General features: G+C 45.4%; 1 long non-coding RNA gene across 1 annotated transcript; it reads right to left on the bottom strand.

Annotated features, from left to right (window-relative positions):
* Positions 1-3028: 3028 nt before the first annotated feature.
* On the bottom strand, positions 3029-17620 carry LOC114841027. Its single transcript, XR_003782995.2, has 3 exons — positions 17372-17620; positions 6648-6764; positions 3029-3129 (listed from the first exon to the last, which is right to left on the bottom strand). It is a non-coding gene; the product is annotated as an uncharacterized LOC114841027 (long non-coding RNA).
* Between the last annotated feature and the right edge of the window lie 250 nt (positions 17621-17870).

Here is a 17870-nt window from a genome sequence, read left to right on the forward strand (position 1 = left end):
GGCCTGCTCACCGCTAGCCCATAGGACCGATTCTCCCCTACCCATAATATAGGTTGCACGGGGAGACATAAGGGCACAATTCGAAAAACAAACGAGACACCCTTCTCGCATTCCGCCCAGACAGTTGCACAGAAACCAATTCCACAAACAGAGAGCTATTTAAAATTCTGCACGAATCACCCAGCAATAGGTTAGCTGCATGGGAATGGTTGTCAGGACATGGAACAGAACGACATTTTCCTAACTACAGGCACTATAACCAAAACACCTCAAAAATAACTTCCATTTAACATACTTTCTCAAATCCATCTATCAACTTCCACAAACCCATCAAATCTGACATACAAAAATTAACCACATAGGTTTACTAAAGCATATGAAAGCTGTATTAAGAAATTATCTAAAAGGTCGGTGCTCCCTCTGGTCCGTCTCTTGTCTGACCCTCCGCACCCCTCCCTCAGGCGGTTCAGCGTTCCTGCGTGCTCCCGCCGGATTGCTCACGGCAAGGCCAAAGAGAAGCCGAAACTGTCTCTATTCTTGCAGGAACAATACGTCTAAACAGCCGTTGTCTTGATTCGCACTGGTATCTTCCCAAATCCAATGTCCAGTCGAATGTCTAGTTGTAGCTTCATTAATCCAAACGTAGCTGTTAGCAAAGTCTCTTCCTCAACCCTGGGTCTGTAGTCTTCTTTGTTCTTCAGTCGGACATTTTCTTGACCCGCATAGACACGCTCAACACTTCCAAAGTGGAGCGAACACCACCACGGATAACGAAAAGGTCCATAGAGCGAAACCAAACAGGGGCCAGTTCGGCCTCCGGCGGGGGTTGGCAAACTTCCAAGAAGTCCTAGCGGGGGGGTGGGGGCGGTCAGAGAGCACAACCTGAACGAAAAAGGGCTACAACACAGATCAAAACACCCCACACAACTTTCCCAAAGCTTCCATCAGCCAACACTTTCATCAGCAATTGAATTGTTCAAGGAGTATGCTCGTTTCAGTAGCATCAAGTTCCACAGGAGCCTCACACCCTCTGACTGGAGGGGTAAACCCTGGGGAATCACGTTTTCGGAGGGGGGCTCTGACTCCTATGGTGCTGTACTGTACCTGCGATGGGTGACGTCAAATGGTGTGGTTACTCGGCAAGTAGAGTCAAAGGCCAAGTTAACTCCCCTCAACCAGAAAGGTGACGCAGTCAAAGCTGAAGTATGCAAGGCTGTCTTTGCTACACGTCTAAAGGGATATGTATTGAAGTATGGACGGTTAGACGTGGGGAAGTGGTACCACTTCATTGACAGTCAGACGGTGCTGGGAGCCATCCAGAGAGAGAGCTACGGATTCCAAACATTCTTTGCGAACCGAGTCGGAGAGATTCAGAAGGCTGGACCCGTAACTGACTGGTGGTGGGTACCAGGCGAGGTCAACATCGCTGATCTAGTCACGAGGGGGTGCTCTCCTGAATTGCTGGGTGAGAACTCTGTGTGGCAGGAAGGTCCTGAGTTCCTGTCAAAGCCAGTCAAGGATTGGCCCATGAAGTCTGCTTCAGAAGTAGCAGCTGATGCTAGGGAGGCGGTGAGTAAACTCCAGAGAAAGGCCTTTTCAGCAGTACTCACCAGAGCTCAAGCCAAGAAGCTGGTGAACCCTGACAGTCCTGGTGCTGAAGATCTGGTGGTAACAGATGGGGTTAGCTGGGCTTCAGCGTCTTCAGAAAATGAGATGAAATTGACCTCAGTTGAGACCAAAGAAACAGAGATACTGTGGGGAGCAATGCTCATAGACCAAGTGGAACCAACAAGGTACAGTTCTCTAACTAAGCTTTGTGGAGTAGTTGGTTATGTCCGCAGAGCTGTGAAGAAGTGGTTGGCCCGTGTAGACAGGGCCTCTATACCAGCAAAGTGGGAGGCAGTATTGACAGTAAAGGAGCGCAAAGCTGCATTCCAAGACCTGTGCCTAGCCGCCCAGAAGGGAGTTATGTTTCCTGTGACGATGCTAAACAGAGTCGTTGTCAGCAGGGATGAGGCTTCAGGGCTCTTAAAATGCCATGGTAGAGTCCAGACCATTACCCAGGGAGATACCGGTGTGCCCCTGATCCCCTACAATGCACTGATTAGCACCCTTCTCACGCGAGAGGCCCATGAGGTTAACCACAAAGGGGTTGCTGGTACACTCCTCCGTGTGAGGTCTAAAGCATGGGTGGTGCTGGGACCAAGGATTGCCAGAAATGTAATTGACTCCTGTGTGCACTGTCGAAAGATCAAAGCGAGAATGTGCAAACAGGTGATGAGTGAGCTTCCCCTGGAACGAACTGAACCAGCTGCACCTTATGAATTTACGACATTGGACCTTTTCGGACCATATGTTGTTAAAGATACTATAAGACGAAAAACAAAGATAAAAATCTGGGGTTTAGTGTTCAGCTGTATGGCTTCGAGAGCAGTACATGCTGACATTGTGGAAGATCTGTCGACGGAGGGATTCCTGAAAGCATACCAGCACTTCACAGCTCTCAGGGGTCACCCAAGAAAGCTTTGGTCGGATCAAGGGACAAACTTTGTGGGCGCCAGGCCAGTACTACAGGAGCTTTATGAGTTCCTAAGTTGCATGACAAGGATCATGTTCAGAAGAAGGCAGCAGCTTTAGGAACTGACTGGATGTGGGTGTTTCACCCGGTGGATTCTCCCCACCGAAATGGGGCAGCTGAGGCAGCTGTCTGTGTACTTAAGAGAGCGTTAAGCAGTGTTGGCAAAGAAGGTAACTTGACAGCACTGGAGTTCCAGACCCTCCTGTACCTTGCTGCTAACCTGTCAAATGAGAGACCAATCGGTGCCAGAGCCCAGGTACAAGATGAGACAGTGGAAGTCACCAACTCTCTTCTGCTCGGTCGTGCAGGACCCAGCGGGGACTCCCGAGGGTTTAAGTATCCAACTTACCCCGTCGTCCGGCTGAGAGCAATCCGGATCGAGGTTGACAAGTTCTGGGAGCGATGGAGCCAGCTGGCAGGTCCGGGCCTCTACATCCGTCAGAAGTGGCACGCGCCTGCTAGAAATGTTGCAGCGGGGGACCTGGTGTGGTTAGCTGAACAGAACGCACTGAGGGGCCAGTTTAGGCTGGGTCGAGTCGTGGAGGTGTGTCCTGATGTGAAGGGCATCGTATGAGATGTGAGGGTTATGTCCTTTCTATCAAAAACTGATGCAGAAAAACCAATCCATGCTTTTTTTACTTCTAGATTGAGCATTACATGAATCTAATCTAAAATGTTCTGGTTTCTAACTTGATCGTTAGGATGCTAGCTTTACATGATGATTAGCTATAACGTTAGTTAATAATTCTGCAACATTTCATGTATGGTGGCTTTATTAATTCATTTATTTGGTTTCATATAGTGTGTGTTTATTAGAGACCAACCAGACCTGTTTAGCACAAGGTTATGGAGGACCAAACATGCCAACATTTGAAATAAATAAATACATGTATCAATAAATATATTTATGCATAAATGTATTAATCAAATATTATTTCCCGATTTATTTAATTCCTTGATCATTCATGTAATGAGGACTTGCGAGGGTGACGCACGCTCTCTCCCCCGGCCTGGTGTTTGGCGTGTGTCATCACCGGCCTTCTAGTCACACCGCTTCTCCTCCCACGGCACTGTCATATCTTGTTATAGCACACACCTGGTGTCCATTCCCTCGTTAGGTAACCTGGGCGTGTTTGTGAGGTATTGTTCTATGTTTGTGTAGTAAAAATGGTGCCAGAAAATGCCAAACTCACAGCTTCCTGCGGTTTAAAAATCGCACATGTTCAAATTGTAATTTCAATGTGATTTTTGATTACTCTTCAGTTGCACTTCTTATATTGCTCTTGGAATATTGATTCAAAAGAATTTTGCAGCCATGTCAAACGCTCTGACATCCCATGAAAATTGACAACATTTGCCTGATAAGCTATTTCATTGGCTTCAAAATCCATTATTCAGATTGGAAACATGACTTTGGGATGAAAATATTGTGCAAAAATGCAATCAGGTTCAAATTATTTTGATCAAGCAGTTATGTAATAATTGCAACAGCCCTGGTGTAGCCTATCTATGTTCAGTTTGCAACGATTGTGAATGGTTCATTTTGCTGACTAATTTAGTAGAATTCCAGCCATAAAGAACCTGTTATATAGTAGGCTATTATGTGGCTATGTAAAACATATGTCCAATAACGGTTCTTTATGGCCGGAATTCTCTAATTTTAACAGCCATATTGACAGTCAAAAAAGTGGTGATAGGCCCAACCGCATTGGGCTTAACTGACTTTTGAAAGCAATTTCAAATGTTTTTTAAGTAGGTTAGTCTATACTTCCATGGCTTAGTTATGTTAGATTATGGTTAAACTGATAGCTAAATTATTTAGTTTGATGTAGAATTTAATAGCATAATTAGTGTAAAATCTCTGCCTTCAAATATTGTAGTTGTCAGTGTCATCTCAGCCTAAGACAAACTAAGCCTAATGAAAATGTATTATGTTTGCAAGGGCAAACGGATAGCTATCACCCACACTTTGCACTGAGATTTATAACTGGCTGTCTTATCATTTATAGGAAAAGGTAAAGGCGTTCCTCTCTAAACTGAAACAGTAACATTAATTATTAAAAACCTAACTGGATGAAATCTAATATTCGAGATAAATGCAGATTGCGCCTTATACTGGGACTGATGCATAGTTTATATAGTAGGCCTATTTAGAATTCAGTTATTAAATAACAACAATCCCAGATAGCAATGAGCACTGATAAAAGTAGCCTATTACTTTGACCAGTGCAAATGTATGCCAGTTAGCCTATAGAAAAACAGAGAGGGTTTTTTAGAAAGTCAATACAGGCTACAAAAACAGCGTGTCTTTGCGTGTCTCTCGAAGGGGATCTGATGGGGATAACGTGTTGATTTCAACCCCAGTGCATAAGTCTTAACACAGTGGAGTTTGGGGAAAATACAAAGTCTGGTCGTCCTATGCACTGGCACTGAAATTAAGAATTGGGTTTTCCAGCAGGAGAATGCTCCATGCCACACAGTCAGGTCAATCAAGGTGTGGATGGAGGACCAATAGATCAAAACCCTGTCATGGCCAGCCCAATCTTCAGACCTGAACCCCATTGAAAACCTCTGGAATTCATCACAAGCCATCAAACAAAGCCAAGCTACTTGAATTTTTGTGCCAGGAGTGGCATAAAGTCACCCAACAACAATGTGACAGACTGGTGGAGAGCATGCCAAGGCGCATGAAAGCTGTGATAAAAAATCAGTGTTATTCCACCAAATACTGATTTCTGAACTCTTCCTCAGTTAAAACATTTTGTATTTTGTTGTTGAAAAATGTATATTATTTTTTTTTTCTTTGCATTATTTGAGGTCTGAAAACAATGCATATTATTTTGGTTATTTTAACCAGTTCTTATTTTCTACACATAAATACTCTAAATGACAATATTTTGGGGGGAATTTGGGAGTATTGTCAGTAGAATAAATCAAAACTGTAGGTATGTGTTTACATTTTACTTAAACACATACCTATGCATAGTAAAACCATAGAAACTGATAATTTTGCAGTGGTCAACATTTTTTCTAGAGCTGTATATACAGAGGATATAAAAAGTCTACACACCCCTGTTAAAATGCCAGGTTCTTGTGATGTAAAATAATGAGACATAGATAAATCATGTCAGAACTTTTTCCACCTTTAATGTGACTTATAACATGAACAATTCAATTGAAAAACAAATGTAAATCTTTGAGAATTTTTTTTACTCACAATTACCTGGTTGCAAAACTGGGGATGTGGTTTATATAGGTTTATATATGAAACCAAATTACAATTTTAATAATACTTTACATAGGTTAAAGAATATTATAAAGTGGGGCCCAATGAGAAATGGTTAGAGCTTATATAAGCTAATGTCAAGAACATTATCTAATATTTAAAAAATTGATGTTACGGTATTCCCTGATGGCATTGGCTTCTTTCAGTAGGAAAATGCGCCCTTCCACAAAGCAAAAATGGTTCAGGAATGATTTGAGGAACACAACGACAAGTTCAAGGTGTGGACCAATCGAGCATCTGTGGGATGTGCTGGACAAACAAGTCTGATCAATGGAGGCCCCACCTCGCAACTTACCTACCTAATATTTGGCAGGTGGTCATAATGTTTTTGTTGCTGCCAAATGCAGTAAGGAATGCTGACAAAGAAATGCTGAATGTGTAAATGCATAAGTTACAAGGTTTATCAATATCACTGCCCCATCATTAAGGCACAACAAGTGTTAATGTTCTGCTTACATTAATTCTTATGGCATGTAAGACAATTTTTGCCGGATTCTTTCAATTGCGGCCCTGCCAGTGTTAAGCGTTTTCAGTAGAACATTATTCATAAATATAGGAAGTGAAAAAGTGAAACATCAATGTACATTTGAAAGGACTCCTGGGTAGGGAGAAAGATAGTCCAACTGTGACACCTGTGCTGTGTAAATATTTCTATATGTGCTAAAAAGGAAATTACCTTTAACTGTACAGCCTACTGCTTTTTCTGAATACACTTGGTATCTATGTAGGCACTGTAGACATACTAGTATGACCAAACAATGACCATCCTTTTTTTTCCGTTACCTGAACTTTGATGCTGTGTAATGACTTGTGATTAACAAAATCGCCTTCATTCTCACCCAGCGATGCTGTTTATCAGAAGATGGGTGCAGTCTATGGCACAGATCACTCTGGGGAACCCTATGAAAGGAGTATGCTGCATTTAATACACAACAGTAAACTTCATATGGTCTACATTATATATAGATGAAGTAGTCAACGTAAGTTATTGTATACCTGCTATTTCATAAAAGCCCTCTTTAATAGACTGCGTGGGCAAGTGGCCTGGGAACACAACAAATGTATCATGTAGCTCTGTTACAGCATGAACCACCTTGCGAATTGCATGGCAGACAGTGTTTTTGCTTTGGTTCTTTGCTTCACCAACAGCATATATAAAACTACCTGTAGCGAAAAACGCAACACTATGCATACAGCCTGTGGAACTGTAAGCACATGACTTCAATGTGTCGCATTGGCAACATACAGCTCAAGAAGCTGACAATAGGTAATTCCTTCCGCTAATAGTCTATAACTTTCATAAAGATACTCATCAAAAAAAGCCAACAGGTTTTGTCAGTCTCCAAATATTCTTGCTTTTCTAAGAGACTCACTATCCACACACTGAGCTCCACAGGATATTGTAAGAGTGGTGAGGCCATTTTTAGTAGAGAATTGATTGGTCATTAGGTGGTGCTTTTATACGCGTTGATCTGTTATCTCGATTATAACAAGCTCTGGAGCAAGTTAGGTGTGCAGCATAAGTTATCATGGCGATGTTACCCAGTAACAAGTGAACCACCGTTGAAGTAAGCTCGCTGACCCCAAAACCTGCTTCATAGTATAGGCATCAGGTCACAGGGTTGCTTAACATTACTGACCTCTTTGGTAAACAGTGTTTTCATGTTTAACACCCAATGATACGATAATATCACACACCTCTAAAATGCTAAAATTATTATACAAAAGGACAAAGAAAGCAAGGGGTATCATAAAAATGGATAGGTATCAAGCGGATCGCTTTCTCAGTGTACTGCATAGGCTAGCAGCAGGGTGTGATGCATTGTTTATTGTGACACATTCCTCACGTAACCGTCATTAAAATGTTCTGTGGCTTGTGCCACAGTAGACTTTCTGTCGGTTCAGACCAGATGGGATAGCCTTTGTTGCCCTCGCGCATCAATGGACCTTGGGTGCTCAACACCCTGTTGCCGGTTTGTGGTTTGTCCCTCCTCGGACCACTGTTGTTAGGTACTCACTGAGGCAGCCCAGGAGCACTGGCCTTAAACATTTGTCCCTTGTCAAAGTCCCTCAGGTCTTTACTCCGGCCCATTTTTCCTGCATCTAACACGTTGACTACAAGAACTGATTGTTTACTTACCATCTAATCTACCCAGACCTTGATATATGCCTTTGTTAGGAGAAGATCAACGTTATTCACTTCACATGTTAGTGGTCATAATGTTTTGCCTCAAAACAAAACATTAAGTGTAGAAGTAGGATGATAGAAAGAGAAAGAGAGCCAAAGGAGAGACAGATGGAGTGGGAGAGGAGAAAGTAAAGTGACTCTGCTTTATAAAGGCTCTTAGGTAGTAAGGAAATGTTTTCAGGTTGTTCCTTTCACATTCCCTCAATCTCAGTGTTTTGGCATATATTTGATACATTTCTCATACTCACACATATCTACTGTCCACCTCTAAACAAGATATAAAGTAAGTAACGCATTACAAATACTGATGTTACTGGAATTGAGGGTTTTTCTGATACTTGTAAGTTTGAGTACTGTACTCTAACTCAGTGATTTTACTTCTACTTTAATAAAATGTAATTAAAGTAACTGTACATGTATTTGAATAGGATATTTCTGTAGTCCTTCCACCGTTTGTGAGCAAGTAAAAGAGGTAATTTGTTAGTGATTCGCAGTGTGTGGGAAAAACTGTAATGGAACGCTATGTATTGCACATTTTCTTATTTTTTGCATTTAAACAAGAATACAACTTTATATTTTCATCAAGTGGATATGTGAAATGTAGAATGTACGTCATTAGGCAAATGTACACTTCCTTCCCAATCAAAATAAGAGATTGTGTTAGGGTTATGTAAAAACAAATGCTTAGATGTACAGTGGGGAGAACAAGTGTTTGATACACTGCCGATTTTTAAGGTTTTCCCACTTACAAAGCATGTAGAGGTCTGTCATTTTTATCATAGGTACACTTCAACTGTGAGAGATGGAATGTAAAAATCCATAAAATGGAATATCACATTGTATGATTTTTAAATAATTAATTAGCATTTTATTGCATGACATAAGTATTTGATCATCTACCAACCAGTAAGAATTCCGGCTCTCACAGACCTGTTAGTTTGTTCCCTCCTGTTCTCCACTCATTACCTGTATTAACTGCACCTGTTTGAACTTGTTACCTGTAAAAAAGACACCTGTCCACACACTCAATCAAACAGACTTCAAACTCGCCACAATGGCCAAGACCAGAGAGCTGTGTAAAGACATCAGGGATAAAATTGTAAACCTGCACAAGGCTGGGATGGGCTACAGGACAATAGGCAAGCAGCTTGGTGGGAAAGCAACAACTGTTGGCTCAATTATTGCTCAAACCAGCGCATGTCCATGCCCGTCTGAAGTTTGCCAATGACCATCTGGATGATCCAGAGGAGGAATGGGAGAAGGTCATGTGGTCCGATGAGACAAAAATAGAGCTTTTTGGTCTAAACTCCACTCGCCGTGTTTGGAGGAAGAAAAAGGATGAGTACAACCCCAAGAACAACCAGGGCAACTAAGGAGTGGCTCCGTAAGAAGTATCTCAAGGTCCTGGAGTGGCCTAGCCAGTCTCCAGACCTGAACCCAATAGAAAATCTTTGGGGGTAGCTGAAAGTCTGTATTGCCCAGCAACAGCCCCGAAACCTGAAGGATCTGGAGGTCTGTATGGAGGAGTGGGCCAAAATCCCTGCTGCAGTGTGTGCAAACCTGGTCAAGAACTACAGGAAACATATGATCTCTATAATTGCAAACAAAGGTTTCTACATGCTTTGTAAGTGGGAAAACCTGCAAAAACGGCAATGTATCAAATACTTGTTCTCCCCACTGTATGGTTGATTACCTAGAGAGACAATGGAAACTGCTGTAAGTACAAAACAAGTATTAATGAATGTATTTCTAAATTTCTAATATAAATTAAGATCACAACAATGATAGTGATATTGACCAATTCATGAACAACTTTTAATGTAATTGGTAAGCTAACTGATATATCCCAGCTCCTGTTGTAAGTAGGGTTGCCACCTTCAATGTGGAAAAATAAAGGACACCTTGCCAGCGGCTGCAAGCCCGTGGGGTCTGTTGGTCCTCCCTGATGACGGATTTTTTTATGCACCAATTTGTGCTTGATATGCATCAATTTCAAAATCTTCTGCTACTCTCAACATGAATGTAATGTAAATAGTGAATAAGAGGAAAGAACAGTCATCAATTATATTAAGGATTAAATCATCAGATAATAGACATGGGCAAGAAGTTTGGTCTTTCAAAATAAATTCGGAAAAAGCAAGAACCCACACTCCAGGAAGGATGGGGTAGCCCAGCTTTTTTGTTGCTGTTCCCATGATCTGGAATAGTCTCCCATCCCACATAAAGTCCAGTTCCACCATTGACAGTGTTAAATAAAATTTAAAGACCCACCGTTTTTCTCTTGTTTTTAGTTCAGTCTGAGGTTGTCCCTTGGTTTTTGTCCAGTCCATTCTTTACTTATTTTTATCATCCTCTTACTGTGTTTTAATCTGTTTTTGGTTTTATTCAATTTCTCTTTAACTTCATCATCATCATAATTTTCTTCTTATCCGGGGCCGTATCGCAGGGGTAGCAGTCTAAGCAGAGATACCCAGACTTCCCTCTCCCTAGACACTTCCTCCAGCTCTTCCGGGGGGACACCAAGGCATTCCCAGGCCAGCGAGGAGACATAGTCCCTCCAGAGTGTCCTAGGTCTTCCCCGGGGTCTCCTCCCGGTGGGACGGGACTGGAACAGATGCCCAAACCACCTCAGCTGACCCCTCTCGATGTGGAGGAGCAGCGGCTCTACTCTGAGCTCCTCCCGGGTGACCGAGCTTCTCACCCTGACTGAGCTTCTCATCTCTAAGGGATCGCTCAGCCACCCTGCAGAGAAAGCTCATTTCGGCCGCCTGTATCCGGGGTCTTGTCCTTTCGGTCATGACCCAAAGCTCATGACCATAGGTGAGAGTAGGAACGTAGATTGACCGATAAATCGAGAGCTTCGCCTTGCGGCTCAGCTCTTTCTTCACCACGACAGACCGATACATCGACCACATTACTGCAGAAGCTGCACCAATCCCCTCACTCGTGAATAAGACCCCTAGATTCTTAAATTCCTCCACTTGAGGCAGGCACTCTCCACCAACCTGAAGTGGGCAAGCCACCCTTTTCCGACTGAGGACCATGGCCTCGGATATGGAGGTACTGATTCTCATCCCCACCGCTTCACACTTGGCTGCAAACCGTCCCAGTGCATGCTGAAGGTCCTTGCTTGAAGGGGCCAAGACGACATCATCATCCGCAAAGAGTAGAGACGAAAACGTGTGGTCCCCAAACCTGATACCCTCCGGCCCCTGGCTGCGCCTAGAAATTCTGTCCATAAAAATTACAAACAGAACCGGCGACAAAGGGCAGCCCTGCCGGAGTCCAACATGCACTGGGAAAAAGTCTGACTTACTGCCGGCAATGCGGACCAAGCTCCTGCTTCGGTCATACAGGGACCTGACAGCCCTTAGCTAAGGACCCAGGACCCTATATTCCCGAAGCACTCTCCACAGGATGCTGCGAGGGACACAGTCGAATGCCTTCTCTAAATCCACAAAACACAGGTGGTGAGCCCACGGGAAGGTGGCCCCACGTCGCTCCAACGGGCTGAGCCCGGCCGGGCCCCATGGGGAAAGGCCCGGCCACCAGGTGCCCGCGTACGAGCCCCAACCCCGGGCCTGGCTCCAGGGTGGGGCCCCGGCTGCGCCATACCGGGTGACGTCACGGACCTCAAGATTGTTCTCATCATTAAAGGGTTTTGAACCGCTCTTAGTCTGACCCGTCGCCTAGGACCTGTTTGCCTTGGGAGACCCTACCAGGGGCATATAGCCCCAGACAACATAGCTCCTAGGGTCACTCGGGTACTCTCTTTAACTTCTTATTGTATTACTTTGATCTGGATTTGTTGTCTTACGTGTTTTCCATTTTAGCCCTCTATGTATTATGTATACTATTGTATCATATTATGTATTGTTGCCTTTAATGTATTATTCCGCTAATCGTGTACGTATACAGACCAAGGTGGCAAGGGGGCATTTCCCCCCCAGCGAGAATGCTTTGCCCCCCAAAAATAGTTGTACTAATACTGTACTTCATTTATTACTGGTGGGAATGTAGGGAATGTCTGTGTATTTTCTAAGCCCATATAGCGTAATTTAAATGACAAAGAAATCCTCTCCTCTTGAAAGTCATTAGCCCCTGGACAACTTTTGTACATGGCAGCTACATTTATCTACTACCTTGCTGGTTAAAATGAACTATCAGCTGGTTACTCCTCTCCTTGAACTGCCACCTTAACGTGGTGGAGGGGTTTGAGTACCCGAGTGACCCTAGGAGCTATGTTGTCTGGGGCTATATGCCCCTGGTAGGGTCTCCCAAGGCAAACAGGTCCTAGGCGATGGGTCAGACTAAGAGCGGTTCAAAAACCCCTTAATGAAGAAGAAAATTGTGTGTCCTGTGAAGTCGCCCGGCATGGCGCAGCCGGGGCCCCACCCTGGAGCCAGGCCCGGGGTTGGGGCTCGTTCGCGAGCGCCTGGTGGCCGGGCCTTTCCCCATGGGGCCCGGCCGGGCCAAGCCCGAACGAGCAACATGGGGCCGCCCTCCCGTGGGCTCACCACCCACAGGAGGGACCATAAGGGGCCGGTGCAGAGAGGATCGGGCGGCAGTCGAAGGCGGGGGCCTAGACAACCCGATCCCCGGACACGGAAACTAGCTCTAGGGACGTGGAATGTCACCTCGCTGGCGGGGAAGGAGCCTGAGATGGTGCGTGAGGTTGAGAGGTTCCGACTAGAGGTAGTCGGGATCACCTCTACGCACGGCTTGGGCTCTGGAACCACACTCCTTGAGAGAGGATGGACTCTTCACCACTCTGGAGTTGCCCATGGTGAGAGGCGGCGGGCTGGTGTGGGTTTGCTTATAGCTCCCCAGCTCTGCCGCCATGTGTTGGAGTTTACCCGGTGAACGAGAGGGTCGTTTCCCTGCGCCTACGGGTCGGGGATAGGTCTCTCACTGTTGTTTGTGCCTACGGGCCGAACGGCAGGGCAGAGTACCCGACCTTCTTGGAGTCTCTGGGAGGGGTGCTGGAAAGTGCTCCGACTGGGGACTCTATCGTTCTACTGGGGGACTTCAACGCCCACGTGGGCAACGACAGTGACACCTGGAGGGGCGTGATTGGGAGGAACGGCCCCCCTGATCTGAACCCGAGCGGTGTTCAGTTAGTGGACTTCTGTGCTAGTCACAGTTTGTCCATAACGAACACCATGTTCAAGCATAAGGGTGTCCATCAGTGCACGTGGCACCAGGACACCCTAGGCCGCAGGTCGATGATCGACTTTGTTGTCGTTTCATCTGACCTGCGGCCATATGTCTTGGACACTCGGGTGAAGAGAGGGGCGGAGCTGTCAACTGATCACCACCTGGTTGTGAGTTGGATCCGATGGCGGGGGAGGAAGCTGGACAGACTTGGCAGGCCCAAGCGTACTGTAAGGGTCTGCTGGGAACGTCTGGCCGAGTCTCCTGTCAGAGAGATCTTTAACTCCCACCTCCGGCAGAGCTTTGACTGGATCCCGAGGGAGGTTGGAGATATTGAGTCCGAGTGGACCATGTTCTCCACCGCCATTGTTGAAGCGGCCGCTCGGAGCTGTGGCCGTAAGGTCTCCGGTGCCTGTCGAGGCGGCAATCCCCGAACCCGGTGGTGGACACTGGAAGTAAGGGATGCTGTCAAGCTGAAGAAGGAGTCCTATCAGGCCTGGTTGGCTTGTGGGACTCCAGAGGCAGCTGACGGGTACCGACAGGCCAAGCGGACTGCAGCCCGGGTGGTTGTGGAGGCAAAAACTCGGGCCTGGGAGGAGTTCGGTGAGGCCATGGAGAAGGACTATCGGCTGGCCTCGAAGAGATTCTGGCAAACCATCCGGCGCCTCAGGAGAGGGAAACAGTGCCCTACCAACGCTGTTTACAGTAGAGGTGGGCAGCTGTTGACCTCAACTGGGGATGTCGTCGGGCGGTGGAAGGAGTACTTCGAGGATCTCCTCAATCCCGCCGTCACGTCTTCCATTGAGGAAGCAGAGGATGAAGGCTCAGAGGTGGACTCGTCCATCACCCGGGCTGAAGTCACCGAGGTGGTTAAGAAACTCCTCGGTGGCAAGGCACCGGGGGTGGATGAGATCCGCCCTGAGTACCTCAAGTCTCTGGATGTTGTGGGGCTGTCTTGGCTGACACGCCTGTGCAACATCGCGTGGCAGTCGGGGACAGTGCCTCTGGGATGGCAGACCGGGGTGGTGGTCCCTCTTTATAAGAAGGGGGACCGGAGGGTGTGTTCCAACTATAGGGGGATCACACTTCTCAGCCTCCCCGGGAAAGTCTATGCCAGGGTTCTGGAGAGGAGAATACGGCCGATAGTAGAACCTCGGATTCAGGAGGAACAGTGTGGTTTTCGTCCAGGCCGTGGAACACTGGACCAGCTCTATACCCTCTACAGGGTGATGGAGGGTTCATGGGAGTTTGCCCAACCAGTCCACATGTGTTTTGTGGATTTGGAGAAGGCATTCGACTGTGTCCCTCGCGGCATCCTGTGGAGAGTGCTTCGGGAATATGGGGTCCTGGGTCCTTTGCTAAGGGCTGTCAGGTCCCTGTACGACCGAAGCAGGAGCTTGGTCCGCATTGCCGGCAGTAAGTCAGACTTGTTCCCTGTGCATGTTGGACTCCGGCAGGGCTGCCCTTTGTCACCGGTTCTGTTCGTAATTTTTATGGACAGAATTTCTAGGCGCAGCCAGGGGCCGGAGGGTGTCAGGTTTGGGGACCACACGATTTCGTCTCTGCTCTTTGCGGATGATGTTGTCGTGTTGGCCCCTTCAAGCCAGGACCTTCAGCATGCACTTGGACGGTTTGCAGCCGAGTGTGAAGCGGTGGGGATGAAAATCAGTACCTCCAAATCCGAGGCCATGGTCCTCAGTCGGAAAAGGGTGGCTTGCCCACTTCAGGTTGGTGGAGAGTGCCTGCCTCAAGTGGAGGAGTTTAAGTATCTAGGGGTCCTGTTCACGAGTGAGGGAAGGATGGAACGGGAGATTGACAGACGGATCGGTGCAGCTTCTGCAGTAATGCGGTCGATGTATCGGTCTGTCGTGGTGAAGAAAGAGCTGAGCCGCAAGGCGAAGCTCTCGATTTACCGGTCAATCTACGTTCCTACTCTCACCTATGGTCATGAGCTTTGGGTCATGACCGAAAGGACAAGATCCCGGATACAGGCGGCCGAAATGAGCTTTCTCCGCAGGGTGGCTGGGCGATCCCTTAGAGATAGGGTGAGAAGCTCGGTCACCCGGGAGGAGCTCAGAGTAGAGCCGCTGCTCCTCCACATCGAGAGGGGTCAGCTGAGGTGGCTTGGGCATCTGTTTCGGATGCCTCCGGAACGCCTTCCTGGGAAGGTGTTCCGGTCCCGTCCCACCGGGAAGAGACCCCGGGGAAGACCTAGGACACGCTGGAGGGACTATGTCTCCCGGCTGGCCTGGGAACGCCTCGGTGTCCCCCCGGAAGAGCTGGAGGAATTGTCTGGGGAGAGGGAAGTCTGGGCATCCCTGCTTAGACTGCTGCCCCCGCGACCCGGCCCCGGATAAGCGGAAGATGATGCAGATGCAGCTGGTTACTGTCCTTATTTGCTTACCAGTCAAGTAGATACAGGTCGGTAACAAAATGTGATTTCTAAATTTGGGCACTTTATCCTACTTACCAATAATGATTAGCAACTTCAGCACAATGGACGCAAAGCTAGTAAATCTAGCATGTATGGCTGCCTAATTCTATGGGCTATTAGGCTATTGTCATTTGACGTAACAGTGGAATAAAGCGATTTATCAAAAGGCTTACAACACTAGTAATTACGGAAACATGAATACATGGTGAATGAAACCATCAAGGATGTACAGTTCCATTATGCAGTGTGACAGGACGCAGCAACACAAATATAAATCTTAAAGCCCAATTCAATGACATTACAGTTACCAAAGAAATAAGAATGTACTCACAAAAACAATGTTACTTCGACGCTGTAAGCCAGGTGTAATTTTCGCACTCGATCGAATGAAAATGTCACACAAATCCTTTCATACAAAACCTTTCCCTGACTGAGGCAGTTGGTTTCTCGCAATTTCCATGTTTTCTCGAAAAGGGTGGGCCAGTAAATCCACCAACAAATCCAATTCTTCTCCTCCATAGTGTGTTAAAAAACAACAGGGCTCAGAACAAATCTAAAAACAATCTAACAGAAAGCACTGCATCTACTACATCCTTACCCTGAACGGTTGCTAGTTGGGGCCTGGCTCTCTGACCACACCACCTGAAAAAAGCGTATGTCTGCAATTAGGCAAGCTTAGAAGTCTGCTACCTGCCAAAAAACAGGCTCGTTATGGCGAACTCGAAGTCGGATTGGTTGAAGAATATGACAATCAACAACCTCCTCCCATTTTGCTTCAACAGAAGATAGGACAGACAAAATTCTATAGGCCTCAGAATAGATTTTCACCCGGAGACAGCACATGTGGAAAATCTGATTGGATAAAAGCTCTGATATATCTGAGCTGCACTGGAAACAGCACTACTGAGGGAGAGTAAAGCAATGAAACTATGTCAGTAGACTGATGAGAACGAACTTTGTAAAATACATCTAGCATTAAAGAAAATATATACTAAATTAGCACTAAGCCAGCAAAAAGTGCCTCAGCAGCAGTTTGGAAAAATATCTTCTTGTAAATCAAATAATAACTTTATCAGGTGGTCAATGTTTTGTAATTATTAGCAACATTAAATGTTAACTACAGTATCATTCAAATAAAATCTAAAAATTTTATTTTATATTGTGCAAGATGCATACAAAAAAAAACATGCATTATACAGCATACATACAAAATAAACATGAATGAATTGAAATAAAAATGTTACAAAATCAAATAGTAAAGAAAACAAGTCCAGCAACAGATATAGTAAAATTACAAAATAAACATAATTCAATACAAAATAAACCATGGCTAGAATGGCAGTAATATACATAAGTATGACCTAGAAGCAATCAATAGTTATTGAATATCATAGATACATCAGTGCAATAAGCTTATGAATGGTGGCATAACACTACAACTAAAGTCAGAATTAAGAACATTCACACAGAGCTATAGATATATTAAGAGGATAATGCAATCATATACACTCAAAACAATACTGTTTTTTTCAAGCTCAGTTTCTATAACTTGTTTTCCCGCCAATGGTTTTGAACTTGCGTTCAGCTACCAGTAACTTGACTAAAGAATTTGAATGTTAATGTAATATTGCGAACAGTCATTGTTTAAAACAAAACAGTCATTACGTTCTTACTCAGTAACCTAACAACACTTAACGCTAGTTATTTATAATAGAACAGAACAGAACTCACCATAGCTATGTAGGTGACTCGGCTTTCAACAATTTTCGGTCTGATGTCCAAATAATCCTTGATATTCGTTTGTTTCGGGAGTTCATCAAATTGTAGTAAAACAATGTGATAATCCACATGTTGTATTGTCCAATTCAGAGCATATACTGTAGCTTATACTTTACACACTTTGAACAAGAATTGTTCCTGAACGAAAGAACCCACTCACTAAAATGTTCCTACTAGTTTTGACTCTACTAAAGCGTAGGATCCAAATGGCGACTGTCTTGCCCATAGACATATGGTCTTGCCTTACACATGCAATTCACTATAGCGCCATCTACGGTCATGGCGGTGTTTAAACACAGTAAAGAACTGTCCCCCATGAAGCATTAAAGTCGAGGCTATAGGCGAGTAGTTGAGCCGGTACCATGCAGTGGAAAATGGCCTTTAGTTCGGGAAAATATTATGGTAAGCAATGGCAAGATGTGATTACTGTACATGTCTACACAAAGGTCCT

Source organism: Esox lucius, chromosome 16 (genome assembly GCF_011004845.1).
Source record: "Esox lucius isolate fEsoLuc1 chromosome 16, fEsoLuc1.pri, whole genome shotgun sequence".
In the NCBI taxonomy this organism is placed as follows: domain Eukaryota; kingdom Metazoa; phylum Chordata; class Actinopteri; order Esociformes; family Esocidae; genus Esox; species Esox lucius.